Source organism: Manis javanica, chromosome 13, assembly GCF_040802235.1.
Source record: "Manis javanica isolate MJ-LG chromosome 13, MJ_LKY, whole genome shotgun sequence".
Lineage (NCBI taxonomy): Eukaryota > Metazoa > Chordata > Mammalia > Pholidota > Manidae > Manis > Manis javanica.
This window is the reverse complement of record NC_133168.1, coordinates 21,669,336-21,683,907: the sequence shown is the minus strand read 5'-3', so window position 1 is coordinate 21,683,907 and position 14,572 is coordinate 21,669,336. Positions and strand designations below refer to the sequence as shown.

At 54.0% G+C, this 14,572-nt stretch overlaps 1 protein-coding gene and 1 long non-coding RNA gene across 8 annotated transcripts in view; one reads left to right on the top strand and one right to left on the bottom strand.

Annotated features, from left to right (window-relative positions):
* Positions 1 to 251: 251 nt before the first annotated feature.
* On the bottom strand, positions 252 to 9,625 carry LOC140845337 (uncharacterized). Its single transcript, XR_012124118.1, has 4 exons — positions 9,287 to 9,625; positions 8,413 to 8,537; positions 5,881 to 6,000; positions 252 to 844 (listed from the first exon to the last, which is right to left on the bottom strand). It is a non-coding gene; the product is annotated as an uncharacterized lncRNA (long non-coding RNA).
* A 303-nt stretch (positions 9,626 to 9,928) lies between these two features.
* Positions 9,929 to 14,572, top strand: part of LOC140845334 (T-box transcription factor TBX18-like) — a 97,366-nt gene continuing 92,722 nt past the window's right edge. For 4 of the 7 annotated variants that reach the window (XM_073219310.1, XM_073219307.1, XM_073219304.1 and 1 more), the window contains exon 1: positions 9,955 to 10,073. The gene's annotated coding sequence lies outside the window, so the exon portion shown is untranslated. Of the gene's footprint in view, positions 10,074 to 14,572 lie in introns of all 7 variants that reach the window. The other 3 variants (XM_073219308.1, XM_073219317.1, XM_073219314.1) reach the window with 3 other exon arrangements.

Genomic DNA, 14,572 nt, shown 5'->3' with positions numbered 1-14,572 from the left:
ACTGCATTTTGCTTCATTTCAACTCCTCATTTGTACCCTGCAATCTGAAAATTATAAAGGTAAGGTAAAGAGGATGTGATAACCTGGAACTACGGATACACTGGATAGGGACAGAGAACCTAGGCAAAACCTGTCACTCGTCACCTACTGTTCCGAACAGAACGGGCAATGGTGAGGGAGTCCTTCTATCACCCCCAAGTTGGAACCAACCCATTTCCATGCTTAATCTAGGTTTTATTACAAGTGGCCTAGCTTACTTTGTGCCTTAATCACATTCAGTACAAGCAATGCAAGGAATCCATAAGATGACACAAAATGAATCCCACATTGAGTCTTCCCTGCACTATGTTCTATTCTACCTGTATTTATATTTATAATGCCCAAATGAAGATGTGAATTAATAAAATGTGTAGGAGCCGCTGAACAGGGCATCAGACACTGAGCACATAATAGGTTGGGGCATAAAATTACTCACACAGATAAATCCTGGAAACAGCTGCCTATAATATTCTTTATATTGGAAAGGTCATTACTCAGGATTTTATAGGCCATTTCTAGGCTGAGGCCCAGATGGCTTATGGCTTTACAGAAAGGCGATGTTTAATTCTATGATTGACAGGTGGCTTTTATCACATCTTCGCATTTTCATTTGTGGGAACGGGACTGGCAGTCTCCTGTAGACGTGAGCACCTGAGTGGTGCATGCAGTCAGAGCCTGTACATCTGGTCTTGAGTGGGGCTCCCCATATGGTGGCCACAGAGGATCTGGGCTGCTTTGGTGACACCAGAAGTCCAGGAAGAAGCCCAGGGACAGAGCCGATCCAGTGCCTTCTGAGCAGGTCTCGCTGCATGAGGTGAGGAGCAGGGATGGGATGAGTCAAGGCCCAGCCCAGAAGCTCCAGTCTGCCCTCACCTGCTGTGGTGATGCTGGGTCCTAGCCTGAGGGGGGCACAGGCTGGGGGTGGGGGTCTTGGTGCCCAGGGCACTCTAAGGACTGGCTTCTTCCCTCAGGAGAGCCACTACCAGTGCTGCGGTGAAAGGAGGCTGTCCGGGGGGAGCAGCAGTCTATCTGGGCCAGGAAGAGCCCGTCAGCACTGGGGCCACCTTGGATTTCTCCAGGGCCCCACGGGTCCCACGTCACACTGACGCCCCAGCCCAGAGCCTCCCAAGCCAGCCTCCCCACCCCATGGCCAGGTGGTGTCTCTCACTCTGAGCAGAGTGTGCTCCAGGTCGCTGGGGTCCCTGCTCCCCACTGTTGCCGTGTCTTCACTGCCTCAGCAGAGCCAGGGAGGACTACCCCAAGCACATACACAGGCTGCAGGGACACTGAGTCCTTGCTAGCCCCAGACCTCAGGGGGCCCCATGGAGATGGCCCCAGGCTGCCTTTGACTTCCCCTGGAACATGCCCCTCCTTCTGTGGTCTGTTCCTGAGTCCCTGCCCTCACTTCTCTCTTCTTAGCTTGGCCCCTCAGGTGAGAACACGGGTGTGAAGATTTGGATATTTTCAGAGGTTTCAGCAATTTGGACTATAAATATGTCATAATGAGAAGTGGAGAAGCAGGAGTCAAAGGATGGAAATACACTGGGTGCCCACAGTGATGCCAAAGCAAGGGTAACTTTCTAGAACATTCCACTTTGGCTTCTAGGCCCTCCTCCTCCAGGGCTGCATTCCCGGCCCTGCCCATGTTCCTCTGTGTTCCAGGATGGCCCATGTCGCCCGTGGTGGGCATGGCCTGCCCAGACAGCTGCCCCTGGGCTCCAGAGTTGTCCTTGCTGTGGGCTCAGGGCCCACACAGGGCCAACACGACAGGGCACAGAGGCCAGGGCTGTTCTGGGGTGCGCAGATTCCCAAACTCCCGGGCAGGTCCTCTGGGTCCTGGAGCTTTCAAACCCAGGTACCCAAGGGGCGTTTGGACTCTAATGTTGCCCCTGACCATGGAGGCCCCAGAGGGGGCCAGGCAGGACAGCAGACCAGGGCCCAGGGAACAGCCCACTGGCGAGCCCAGTGCACGGGCGTTCTGGTGTTGCTGGACAGAGAACAAAGGGAGTGTGGGGTCATGGCTGATTTCAAACACCAGAGGCAGGGCGGTCTGAATAGCCAGTGTTCACTTCTCAGTTGGGAGGCTGGGCATCTGATATATGGCAGATCTGGTGTCTGGTTGGGGCCTGGGGCCTGGTCACTAGAGGGCTGTCTGCTCACCGTGTCCTCATATGGCCCAAGGGACAAAAGAGCTCTCTGGGCTCTCATGCAAGGGCACCGATTCCACTCACAGAGGCTCCACCCTCCTGACTCAGGCACTTATCAATGGCCCCCCCGTCAGGCTTTAGGATCTGCTTTGGGGGACACGAGTCCTCAGTCTGTTGTAGAAGTGGTGCAGGAAATGTTCTGGGGTCAAATCTCATCCCAGGGCCCAAATCCACCATAAATTAGAAGGGGACTGGCCCTGCCTGACTGGCCGCATCCTGATCACCCACTATGTAAACAGGGTAAGGGACGGAAGCACCCAGACCTAGGACAGCAGGACAGGGTAACAGGGAGGCTGCAAGTCAGGGGGAGAACCCAGAGGGCACCCCAGAGGAGTCTCCTGCAGGATGAGAGCACTGCGGGCCACACCCCCACCCTGCCGCCCCATACCTCTGCCGATGCCCCACCCAGGAAAGGGACAGTCGCCCACCCTGCACCATCTGCAAGCCTCTGGCCACTCTTGCTGTGGTGAGGAGACCACCCTGGAACCCCCAGAGACCACCAAGGCCAAGGAGGGGGCCACCAGTGAAGCATGAGGCCCCTTGGGCCCAGGGTGCTGCATGTGTCAGCAGCAGTGGTTTTCCAGGTCAAACCCTGCTCACTCTGGGTCTCGTATCAAGAGCTGTGCCAGCTCCTCAGAAACCTAGGGCCTCGGCTGCTCAAGGGCGCCCACATGCAGGCATTGGAGCTGGGGCCTTCCCAGTGCTGCTGACTCAGGGCTCTGCGGGGTCTTGGCAGAGTAAAGAGGGACAGTGTGCTCAGGGGAGCTCTTTGGGCCATTTGGGTTTGTCCCTGACCTGGGGGTCTGTCCTACTTCTCTCCCTGACCCTTCCCTCCCTGGGGTGGGCTGGGGGTGGCATTTCCCATGTGGCTGGGCCCTCTCAGCACCACAGCCAGAATCTCCCTGTCCACACAGACAGGCCTGCTCTTTGGAGGACACTGATCTGGGACATGGGCTTTAAAGCACCATATTTCTGAAAGCCTAACAACCCTGTAGCTCTGGCCACTAGAAGTAGAAAAATCATAAAGGGTGAATTTGCTGAACTACTGGTGCAAGAGCTTCGGGAAAGCATCCTGGTAGGATGCCAAAGCAGACCCAGTCCTCTTGGGGACACACTGGCCCTCTTCCTGTGAACTCCTACACGTGCCTCAAGACCTCTCTAGTGTCCCTGCTCCTGGGACCCCTCCCTGCAGGGCCTGATTCTCCCTGCTCCTCCAGCTCCTGCCTCCCCACTTTCTCTGACTGTTCGGGTGGCCCACCATCTTCACTTGGGCGTGGTTTGGCCTGGCCTCTTCACAAGGGAGCTGAGACCAGCAGTGCTGGAGGAGGGCTCAAGCCTGGGAAAGGTGCTGGCAGAGGGACTGTGGGGGCCAGGGTCATGGAGGCCGGGGACTTGGGGACCCAGGAGTTAGTGCCACCGAGCACATGCTGAGTGTTGGTGCCAGTTCATCACCACGACACCCACAGGTGGGCCCCATCCCCAGCAGGAGGTGTGGAAGCAGAGACACCACAAGGTGGGTCCAGGCGATGAGGAGGGTGAGTGGCAGACCCTTCTTCATTGGCTGACCTTTGCGGAGGGGAAGAGCATTGGCCCCCCATCCTCAGAATCTTCACAGTTACAGTGAGGAGCAATGTGGGGGTTTCATCCCAACAAATCTGCCCGTTTCTAAAATCTGGGCATGATGCTGCTGCTGGGATTCACACCCAGGCGTGTGCCCATGTGCCCACTGCCCCTCTTCCAGGACTCTCCTCACATCCCTCTGCTGCCACCTCTGTGCCACCCTGTACTGGCCTGGTGCTGCAGGTTCCGCCATGGATGGATGGAGGGAACAGGTGCGTGGCCTGTGGGACAGCCAATCTTGGCGTTTCTCTGAGGCTACCTGGCGTCCTGGGCAGTAAGGTGACCCCAGACCCTACAGCCCAGCTCTGTGGCACAAAGCTTCAGTTTCCTCTTTAGGGCACAGGAGGAAATGACAAGCTAAGCAGGCCTGGAGAGCGGGTGTGTGAAGTGTGGCATGCCCAAAAGTGCTCAGAACAGGGTTCCTGCCCATGGGAGGCATGGCCACGTTAGAGGAGCCCGTGAAGGGTGGCTGGGCTGTGCTCTGGAAGTGGAGAGGTTTTGAAAGTGAGGAAACCAGTGAAGGCAGCATAGCAGGGGTGTCTAGTAGCCGTAGGGCCTCAGGTGGGGCCTCCCTGTCCTGAGGAGGAAAGGCAGGAGCTAACGTGGTGACAGTGTCAGGCCCTGGACACTCCCGGGAGTACCCAGCCCATGCTGCTGGAGTCCACTCAGGTCCACCCTCCCCTGGACCACGTCTGCCTGTGAGCCCTCAGGGAGCGGCCCTCCCAGAGAGCCCAGTGGAGACAGAGCACTGGGCACTGCCCATGAGGCTGGCTGGGCCCAGGCGTGTGTGGTCGTGTGTGCTCTCGATGTGCTGTTCTGGCGTGGTGGTTGTGGAGTCAGACAGGAGGGTTGGCCGGGCACAAAGCACAGAGCAGTTTTCACTGGGGTCACGTCACAGACTCTCAGCCCCACAAGGACTGCAGGCTTTTGTCTTCCTCTGAACCCACCTGGCACCACCTTCCTGTCCATCTTGAGCGGCTGATGCTGGTTTCAAAGCAAGACCCCTGGGCCCTCTAACCTCCCCTTATCCCTCGAGCCCACTGGCAGCCAGGTCACCCACCCTCGGGCTCTGGGGGTGCATGCCATACCCTACCTGGGAAGCCGCTGAGCCTATGGCTGTGCATCATTTCCTGGAACATGGAGGAATTCACTGGCACAGGGTGTGTTTCCCTGGGCCTCTATCGGAGTCACAAGTTCTCTGAAAGCTGGCCAGTTAAATTGTGCTGTGAGGGCAGGCTTCCTGGGAGCAGCTGTATTGCTGAGTTGCTGTGTGACTTTGGGCTAGCCCTTTAATCTTCTGCGCTACTATTTTTACATTATTTTGAATGACATGAAAGATTATGCAAACGTTAGGCATCACTGTTGTATGAGGTTGTCTCGATGCTGTCATCTTCCTGGTGGACCAGAAGAAACCCTGGGAATCCCCAGTAGGCAGTTCAGCTCCTACTCATCTAGTATAAGAGCTACTCTGTCATAGCAGCAGGACGAGCCAGCCAAGGACGGGCTCACCAGGACTTACCAGCCAGCTGTCAACTGCAAGGCCCCAGGGAATTAGGGCAGAGTGTTACTGAGTGGCTGGGCAGATATACACACACACCTGCACATGCCTTTCCACATCTAGCATGTGCCTATGTGCACACACAGGAGATAGGTAGGTGCACACACGCATGTATGTCACACACGTGTGCGTGTATGTTCACATATATGTGCATGCACTTGTTTGTGTACTCACATATATGTACAGCTCCACACCCACTCTTTGCACCAGCAGGAACTACACTGAGAACTGTGAATGGACACAAATGCAAGGCAGGTATGACAGCAGGCTGACATCCATGTCCATGTCCCAGCAGACACAGCAGATGGGCAGAAGCAACTGTTTAGGTAGCTCCTGTCATGGACCCCAAACCTCCCTTGGAAGTAAACTATAAAGGACAAAAGGCTAACCTGCCCCCTCTCCAAACACACTGGGGTGCTAACAAGGGCCAGGCACCCCTGTGGACCAGGGACATACCTCTTGCTGCCCAGCTGTGCATGCATTCCCTGTAACTTCCAGGAGAGTCTTAGTCTGTCTCCTCCTGAGTCTCTCCTGGGTTAGCACTCTGAAGACAGAAGGCACCATTGTTAGTGCTACCTGGAATTTAAAAATTGAAGCTGATATCAGTGCAGACCATGAGCCCAAGGCCAGGGGAGGCAGTGTTGCCCTCACTTCTGGGTGCCTTGGAGGTGGGTGCCAGCCTCTCTGATGACCTCCTCCACACTCTGAGGGTCCTGGGCGCTTGGGGTTCCTCTTGATCAGAAGAGCGACAGCACAGCGCAGGGAGTGGCAGTGTGTGTGTGGGGAGTTAAAAGAGACACCAACACCTGAATCCTCCTGGATTCAGGAGGAGCCACCTGGGGCAGATGGTAAGGGTTTTTTAGGTGCGGAATTCTGCATCTTCAAGAGACACTGTACACACAGTAGCCAGAGGATGGGGGCCTGGAACACCATGTACCCTGCCCTGGCAGCTCCTCTGACACAGTCTCCCCGAGGGTGCTGAAAGCCCTGCCTCCTGGGCCCCTTTGCAGGGTGCCAGACACAACTGAAGGAGCAGGGGCATCACCCCAGCACATCCAGGTCTGCCAGACCATGCTGGCTTCTGGCAATGCCCCAGAGCAGAGGGAACAGGCTCCTCATGGCATTCCAGCAAAGAACACACAGAATAGAGCAGGTGAAGCTGTTAGGCTTTGAGAAACTCCCAGATTTCTAAAAAAAAAAAAAAATGCAGAAACTTCTCTCTGGGCCAAGGATAAATTAGCTAAGGGCAGACACAGTGCGATGATCATTTATCATCAGGAGCCAGAGAGGATACTGGGATCCTGTCCTTGCCTCATGACTCAAGGTCAGAAGTGGCTGTTTTCCCTCATTATTTCTATTTTTAACAACTGTGTTCAGGCCTCTTGCAAAAATAGCAGGATGTGAGAACACTTCAAGTGCTACATGCCCCCCACTGTCAGAAAACTGCAGGATGCAGGGAGAATTGGCCAGGACTGGGGCAATGCGGCATTAAGTCCTCCACCAGCAAGGCTACAGTAGCCCCTGGCGATGCTCTGATTCACCTGCTCACTGCACCAGTGGGTAAACTAAGGCAAGCCAGGGCAGGCACATACCAAGGTCACACATGGAGAGAGGCCTCAGAACAGTGCGCACTGGTCCTTCTGAAATGCAGGCCCAGAAGGGAGACCTGGCTGCAGAGAGTCTGATGGCAGGGGGAAGGAACAGGACTGCCCCGACGGGTGCCCCAGCTCCTTAAGGTGCCTTCTGGAGCATATTCCGAGAGCTCAGAACTTAGACATGACCCCTGCACAAAGAAGCTAGGATGAGCCCTGTGGGGGAAGAGCTGAGAGATGAGGGACACACCTGGGAGTCTCTTCTGTGCATATGTGTGTATGTACATGTGAACTCATATATGTATGTACATGCCATGTCCCCAGGCCCGGAGAAACAGGACTTCTCTGGATGGGTCTGGAGGCCCCAGCCAGACCCCGGCTCCTCCCACCGCATGAGGCTGGGCGTCAGCCCCCACCTGGAGCCGCTGCACGGAGATGAATAACGGAGAGGACAGAACTGCAGGGCTCTTCCTGCCTGGCTCAGAACCACCTGGGCGGGTCCCAGGTCACTGGAGTACGGCTCAGGAAAGGGCTGTCTCCACCAAGCACTTCTTCTCTTCCCCCTACTAGGTCTCAAAGCTATCGTTTGGCTTCAGGCAGAGCCAAGTTTCTGGACCCTTGGAAAGCAGATGGGAGGGGCACCGCAACAGGATGTCCAGTGACCCACTGGGGGCAAGCCTGCCTGCAGATCCCAGACCCACCAGCTCCTGGTGGCCCATGGCAGCACTGTGGGCCGCTGGGAGTAATCCTCTGGGGCTCACGGTGGCCTTGCATCTGGTTCCCTGACCCTGAGCTCACTAAGCAGCCATCCTGGAAGGCCTTTGAGGAGCCTGGCCTGCCCTGAGTCTGGGACACAGAGAACTAGGAAGTCATGGGCCATGAGGAACAGGGATGTGCATCGGGCCCCAGATGGTAGATTCTCAGTGGGCTGCATGGTCAGAGGCCTGAGGCAGGGAGGCTAGTGGCCGGTGCCAGCACTCTGAGACTCGCTGTCTGTCACACAGCCTGACAAAGGAGCTGCAGTGCCCCTGGAGCAGCAGAGGGTAGGAGAGAGACATGGAATGCCCCAGGAAGAGCCGTTGTCCTGTCACCCGCCTATTAGAACTCAGTCCCTAGGGGCTGGCCACGCACAAGGGAGGGGACCCTATCCGACACAGAGCCCTGCGAGTCACCTGTTGTGAGCCTGTCACCTGGCTCTGTCCAGCTCTGTCCTTGGGAAACCCACCCAGGTGCCACAGGTGTCACGGCAGATCTGCATGGCCTCCTTGGGAATCAAGACCCACAAAGCTATTCATCCCCATGGACCCCACGAGGAAATCAACTGTAGAAACAAAGGAAAGCTTAGTAACAACAACAAGAGGTAGGCTCGCGTTCCTGGAGACCCTGGTGGCTTTACCTGTGAGTGCTCACATGGGGGGAGAAGAACGATGTCTGCACCTGCGGGATGGAAGATGAATGATGGCTCCAAGGGTGCTGGGATATGATGCAGTTCATACAGTGGTCGTTTTCAGAGACCTAGATCTTGAGAAAATAGTGCCGAGTAGATGTAAAAACAATTTGATATGTGCACTAGGGAGAGACCACGTAAAACGTCCACATTAGTAATGAAAATGGTAGTGGATGTGAGCAAATGGGAGCACGAATTTGTACAGTAAAAGAATTATGGGTGTGTTTTCATCTCAAATTTCTCTTTCACAAAAAGTCAGCATTTGCTAAAGTATAAGACATGAAGGGAGTTCAGGTCAGGGGATCCCTGCTGAGCTGGAACGGCCTTGGGGACTGGGGACCGCAGAGGGAAGCCGGACACAGGTGAGGCAGGCAGGAGCGGTCTGAGTAGAGGAGCGGGGGTGGGGAGGAGCCAGCCCCTAGGATTCTCGTATCAGGGCTTACCATAATTAAAGGATCAAAGATCAATGTTGTTAACATTCTCCCAAAATGATGATGGAGAAGTAATTACTGAGATTTTTTTAAGGTAATGGAAAACAGTATGTGCATGTAAATATTTTTGCCTTTTAATCAGTTGTGATTAGAAGAGCCAACGCTTTGAGCTACTGTCTGGTGCATCTTGCCCTTCTTCCAGTTCCTGGCTATTACTTCGCTGGGGGCTGGATGGGAAGAAACACATGGTCCCACTGGCTCATTTTACGACTCACTAAACAAGCATGGCAGACGCTCATTACTACTTTTTGTCATTAGGGAGATTTTGAGATGTATGTACGGCTAACGATGGAATCAGCGCAGGTCAGAGCAGATGTTAATGGGGTTCATACCACATTGTAGGTAGAAGGGCCTGTCTTCCTGCCTGGTAATGTGTGGTGTTATTTAGAGCAAGGCTGGAACCGCACAAGGAAATCGCAGCCCCTGAGTGCCTGATTCACAGGGCTCCCCAGGTCTCGGTGGGTCCTGGAAGGTAGGGAATAGACACACCCGTCTTCCAGCGCCGCGGCGCCGCGCGCTCATTGGCTGTAAGGGCCGTCAGTCGGAGGCGGGCCTGCGCCGCGCCGCCCTGCTCTCATTGGTAGCAAGGGCCGTCAGTCGGGGGCGGGCAGTCATTGGGCGCAGGCGCGTAAGTCCTGCGGCTGCGTAGTAGCTGTAGGCTCCGCTACCGCTATATTTAAGTCAGTAGCGTCTGGAGCGCAGCGGGCGAGGCATCTTCGGCTGCTCTCTCCGTGCTTCGGTCCGCTGGCCCGGGCAGGTGCGGCCCGTGCCGTCCTGTCCGCGCAACGGGCCCTGCGAAGACCAGATATTGATGGACCCGCGCCGTGTTCGGCTGCGCCATCCTCCCGGCGCGCATGCGGGGGCGGCACTGACCTCGTGCCCCGGCCTCGGATCGCCGCCTCGCGCCCGCTGGGCTCCCGGTGCCGCACTCGCCTTTCTCGGGTCTCCCGCGGCGGGCGGAGGGCTGCGATCGACCCGGACTTGGAGCCGCTGCTCCGGACGGACTTAAGAGAGCTCGGCCGAGAAGCGGCTCCCTCTGTCGCAGATCTGCAGTGGAGGGTCCAGAGAGGGCCCTACTTCAGGGGTGAAGGCGACGGCGACAGCCCTGCGGGGTGGAAGGTACGTGGCCGCGGGGCGCGGCGGAACCCGGATGGGGCCCGGGGACCCCTGCCTCCACCTGAGGGCGTGGTGGAGCCGGACGAGGGGGCGGCCGTGCAGGTGGCTCGGCGGGCAGCGTGTGGCCCGCGGGGCCGGGAAGGGGCCGACGTGGGTGGTGGGTTCTTGGGGCCCGGCCGGGGCCGGGAGTTGATGCGCTCCGCCGGAGGGGCCGCCCGTGGAGGGAGGGTGCGGAGCAGGTGCGCCCAGGGCGTGCGTCCGAAGTTCGCCGTGGCAGGGGGGAGGGGCCCGCCGGAGCCACCGCTCCTCCGTCCCGGCCCGGGTTGTGAGGGTGGCTGCTCCGCCCCGCGGCGCGCGTCCGCTCGGCCCGGGGTCGCGCCGCCGACCTGCTCCCGCCGCCCGGGCCGGGGCCGCGCAGACGGGGAGGCCGGCGGGCGTTTTGCCGTGTGTGGGTTTTTTCGGCGAGGGCCGGGCCGACTGAAGTTCAAGTGTGACCCGCGGCGGGGGAGAGGCCGCCTGGAAGCAGCGCCCTTAAAATTAAAATCTTTTTCATTAGGTATCTCTCGTAATTTTTATTTGGTAATGAAGTTTCTTTACTTTGATCTGGGAACTGACAGTTCATTTTCTTGTATTTAGAAATTAGTATCTTTCTGTCATTTCGGTTTGAAATCTGCAGCTGAGTAACTAACTTATAACTAGCCACAGGGATTCTGAGACAGGGACCATGGGTGTAGTCAGAGTAGGGTGGGGGCCTCTGGAAAAAGACCCTTACCAAAACTCCGTATTAAACAATTCAGCAGAGTCAGAGTCACATTAATTCTCTAAAGTAAAATATCAAACTGGTCGTATAAGCATTCTTCCGTGAAGATGAGTTAAAACTAAAATGCCAGGAGTAACCTGGCCTGGAATGTTTGAACATCCCCCAGATAAGAAAATACCTCTGCCTAGCCCATGTCTGCATTGTGTCAATTAAATGAGCTTATTGTAAAATTTACTTTAGCTTGCTAAAAGTCCCAGTTTATCTTTAACTTTGCCTAGATGCTGCTTTTCCTCCTCCAGCCCCTAATCAAGTAATGTATAACCTGGGCAATTAATATAGCAAGTAAGCCCAGCCACAAACAATATATAGTAAAAGGCAGAATGGATCCCATCTTAAAGATAAGATTGCATTTTAACACCCAGGAAGTTAAGAAGTCAGATTCTTAACTTACTGTTCAGCAAACAGACGTTTAAGACCTCAACCCACCTTGGGAGAACTGTCTGGAGAGGTGGAGGTGGAAGGGAGAGGTGGCAGTGGGGTGGGGCTGAGCAGCGTTCAGAGGGGTCGCGTGATCAGGGTTTGGAAGGCCGGATGCTGTGTTTACAGGTGCCTCCTGCTAGGGCAGCCCGCGTGTGTGTCAGTCCCTCAGTCCCGGGACTGAGTCGCCTCCTGTGTGCAAAACCAGTTTTCATACTAGAGTCTTCATTTTGTAAAAGAATTCCCTACAGGATCCCTGAGAATGGCGAGCTCCTCCCACCCCATTCCCCTCAGGAAGGGTAAAATAAGGTTGACAGGTTACACTCCCAAACACCCCGACTTAGGAAGCACCCACTGTGCGCCCGTGAGAAGCCCCAGGAGGGCGAAGTTTGCAGCTTATGTAAGGCATTGGGAGAATGGGGGCAGTGTACGTGTGCGTGTCTACCTTCTGGTGTCTGAGCCCTGCTGGGTTCCTGACTGGCTGTGGGGCCTTAGCTCAGTCACTTTTCTTCTTTGTGCTAGTGAGTAAGTTTGATTAGATAGTCTCTGCAGTCCCTTCCTGCCCCTACTCTTTCAGAAATGTGTTTGATAGAAGTTTCACAGAAGTGGTGAGGGCTTGCAGAAATTGGAATTGACATGAGGAAAGAATTCATTCTTCCTCTGGGACTGTGGTCTAGAAAAGACCTAGACATCTCAAAGGGCATGTGTCTGTAAAGAAATGGGAGGCAGAATCTAAGGCTGGGGATCAGTGCCCACCTCTGAGAGCCAGACAGAAAGCAGGTGTGAATGTACTTGTAAGTTGTAGAGTGCTGTGCCAACATACTGAAGCATTGTTGCCAAATGTTGTGAAAGTCCCTCCCCCTCCCTACATTAATTTTACACCTTTCTTCCATCTGCCTCTCTGCTGTGCTGAGGCCCCCAGGAAGGAAACACGCACTGACCGGGGATGTGGAAGCTACAGGAGGGCTGGTGACAGGGATGAGCACATGAGCAGGATTTGGCATAAGCTTCCCTGCACTCCTAGTACAGGCAAAGCCAGGCGGCAGGAGTTCTGTAGGGAACCCCTGGCTTCCAGTCCAATATGTTGGCGACAACGTCCCCCCCTCCCCAATCCCAACAAAATACTGCAAACACCTCCTTCTTTCAGGGCCTGAAAGGGCAGGCAGGAAATGGATGGGGCTTCTTCTGTTTGGCTGTTCGGGTACTAAGACTGTGATCTGTCAAGCAGTTCTCATGTGTTAAGTGACTCCTGGACAAGTCTGCAAAGTGCATACACGCTCACTAGGGAAGAAAAACAGGAAGAGAAAGGAGGCACCTCTAATGTCCCTCAAACCTACTTTCCCACCTCCAACATCATACCATACATCTAAGGCAAAGAGCACTGTCCCCAAGTCCATCACCTCCCTGAAAGTTGTCAAATATCACGCTGTCTGGTCCCCAGTATAAAAATTCATACCTAGCCTTCCCAGACTTGTGGAAACAATATCCTCCTTAGACAAATCAAGGGTGACAATAACTGAGCTTTGAAAGTGTAATAATTGACACCTCACTTCAGGAGGCTGCCTCCAGAGCATTCTCCTTAGGAATCTGGACTTCCCAGGAATCTGTTCATACTCAGAATGTTATAGGGCTCTTACCATCTCCCTTGCTGCTGCAGGCTTTCCTAGCATTCTTCCTTCACAGCTTTTGTCATGATGTGCCATAACTCTTAACAGTTAGTTATTGGACTGTGTGTTTGGTGTCCACCTGCCTGCCTGACTGTAAGCTAATGGAAGGCTGGGAATGGATCTGTGTGGTTGCTCTGCTGGCACATAGTAGAAGCTCACTAACAGTGGTTGGTTCAGTTAGTTAATTAGTAATATGAAACACACCTTATGGGTCCCCCCAAATTAATTAATTGCAATGTTGATTTTTCAAAAATGATAACTAAATCCCTCACATCAGGACAGTTCTTTGTGACTTGCAAAGGCCTTCTTAAATTTTGAATGAAGTGGTCATGTGGGTGAGGGTGTACAAGACCAAAGTTATCTATCTAGATCATAAGTTGTCTACCTGATAAATAACGGCAAACATCTTACGAATTAAAGCAAACATGACTATATATGAATTAGAGTGCAAGATGCATATGTGTTTTTAAGATAAAACATGAGACCAAAAATCATTCCAGTAGACCTTTCTTGTCACGCCCCTGTCCCCAGGTGGGTGTGTGCACTGTCTCCTGTTGGACTGTTGTCAGGGAAGGAAGACTTAAGAAACACATCTCATTGCATCCCCATAACTACTGTGCGGGAAGTAGGACTGTCATGTCCAGGATACTGGAGAAGGAACTGTATTTCAGTATTAATAACATAACTGAAAATCATCAAGCTCTTACTGTGTACAAGGCACTACCTTCAGCTTTTTACATGGCCTTTCTTAGACCACAGGTGCAGACAGGGGCTATGAGTATGTATTATCATTAATCCCCACCTCGTAGGAAAGCAGGCTTGGCAGGTGTGTTAATCATCTAGAGCTGCCATAACAAAATACCAGAGACTGGACAGTTCAAACAACAGATTTATCTTCTCACTGTTCAGGAGGCTGGAAGGCCAAGATCAAGGTGCCATTCAAGTTGATTATCAGTGAGGCCTGCCTCTCTTCTGGGCTTGTAGGTGGCTGCCTTCTCGCTGTGTCTTCACATGGCCTCTTCTCTGTGCATGTATGGAGAGAGATCTCTAATTTGTCTTCCTCTTAGAAAGACATCAGTTATATTGGATGAGGCTCCACGCTTATGACCTCATTTAACCTTAAGGACCTCCCTGTAGGCCCAAACTCCAATTATAGTCACACTGGGGGTTAAGGCTTCAACATATGAATTGGGGGATACACTCCAGCCCATAGCAGTGGGGTTGTGTTGCTGACATTAACTTGCACAGTCATTCACCATCTGTGAGACAGAACTGACCATGAACCAAAGTCCTGACCTAAGCTTGCTGCTGATTGTCTCCATGGTGTCAGGTGACCTGTCCAAGTTCTAGGGCAGGCCCTGTATGCCAAGTCTTCCTCCTCCAGGACCACTGTGCCTCAGCTGCACTGTTCAGATCCCCAGGAACAATTACAGCATAGAAGCTGAGCATCAAAGTCAACTGACTCAACAATGAGAACAAATCTGGAAAGCAGAATTTCTCTTCTAACAGGATATGTGTCTCACCATGAGTAAAGCAGGATCCATATGATGCAGTAACAGACACAGAAACCACCATAATGAAATCCCTTCCAGTAGGAT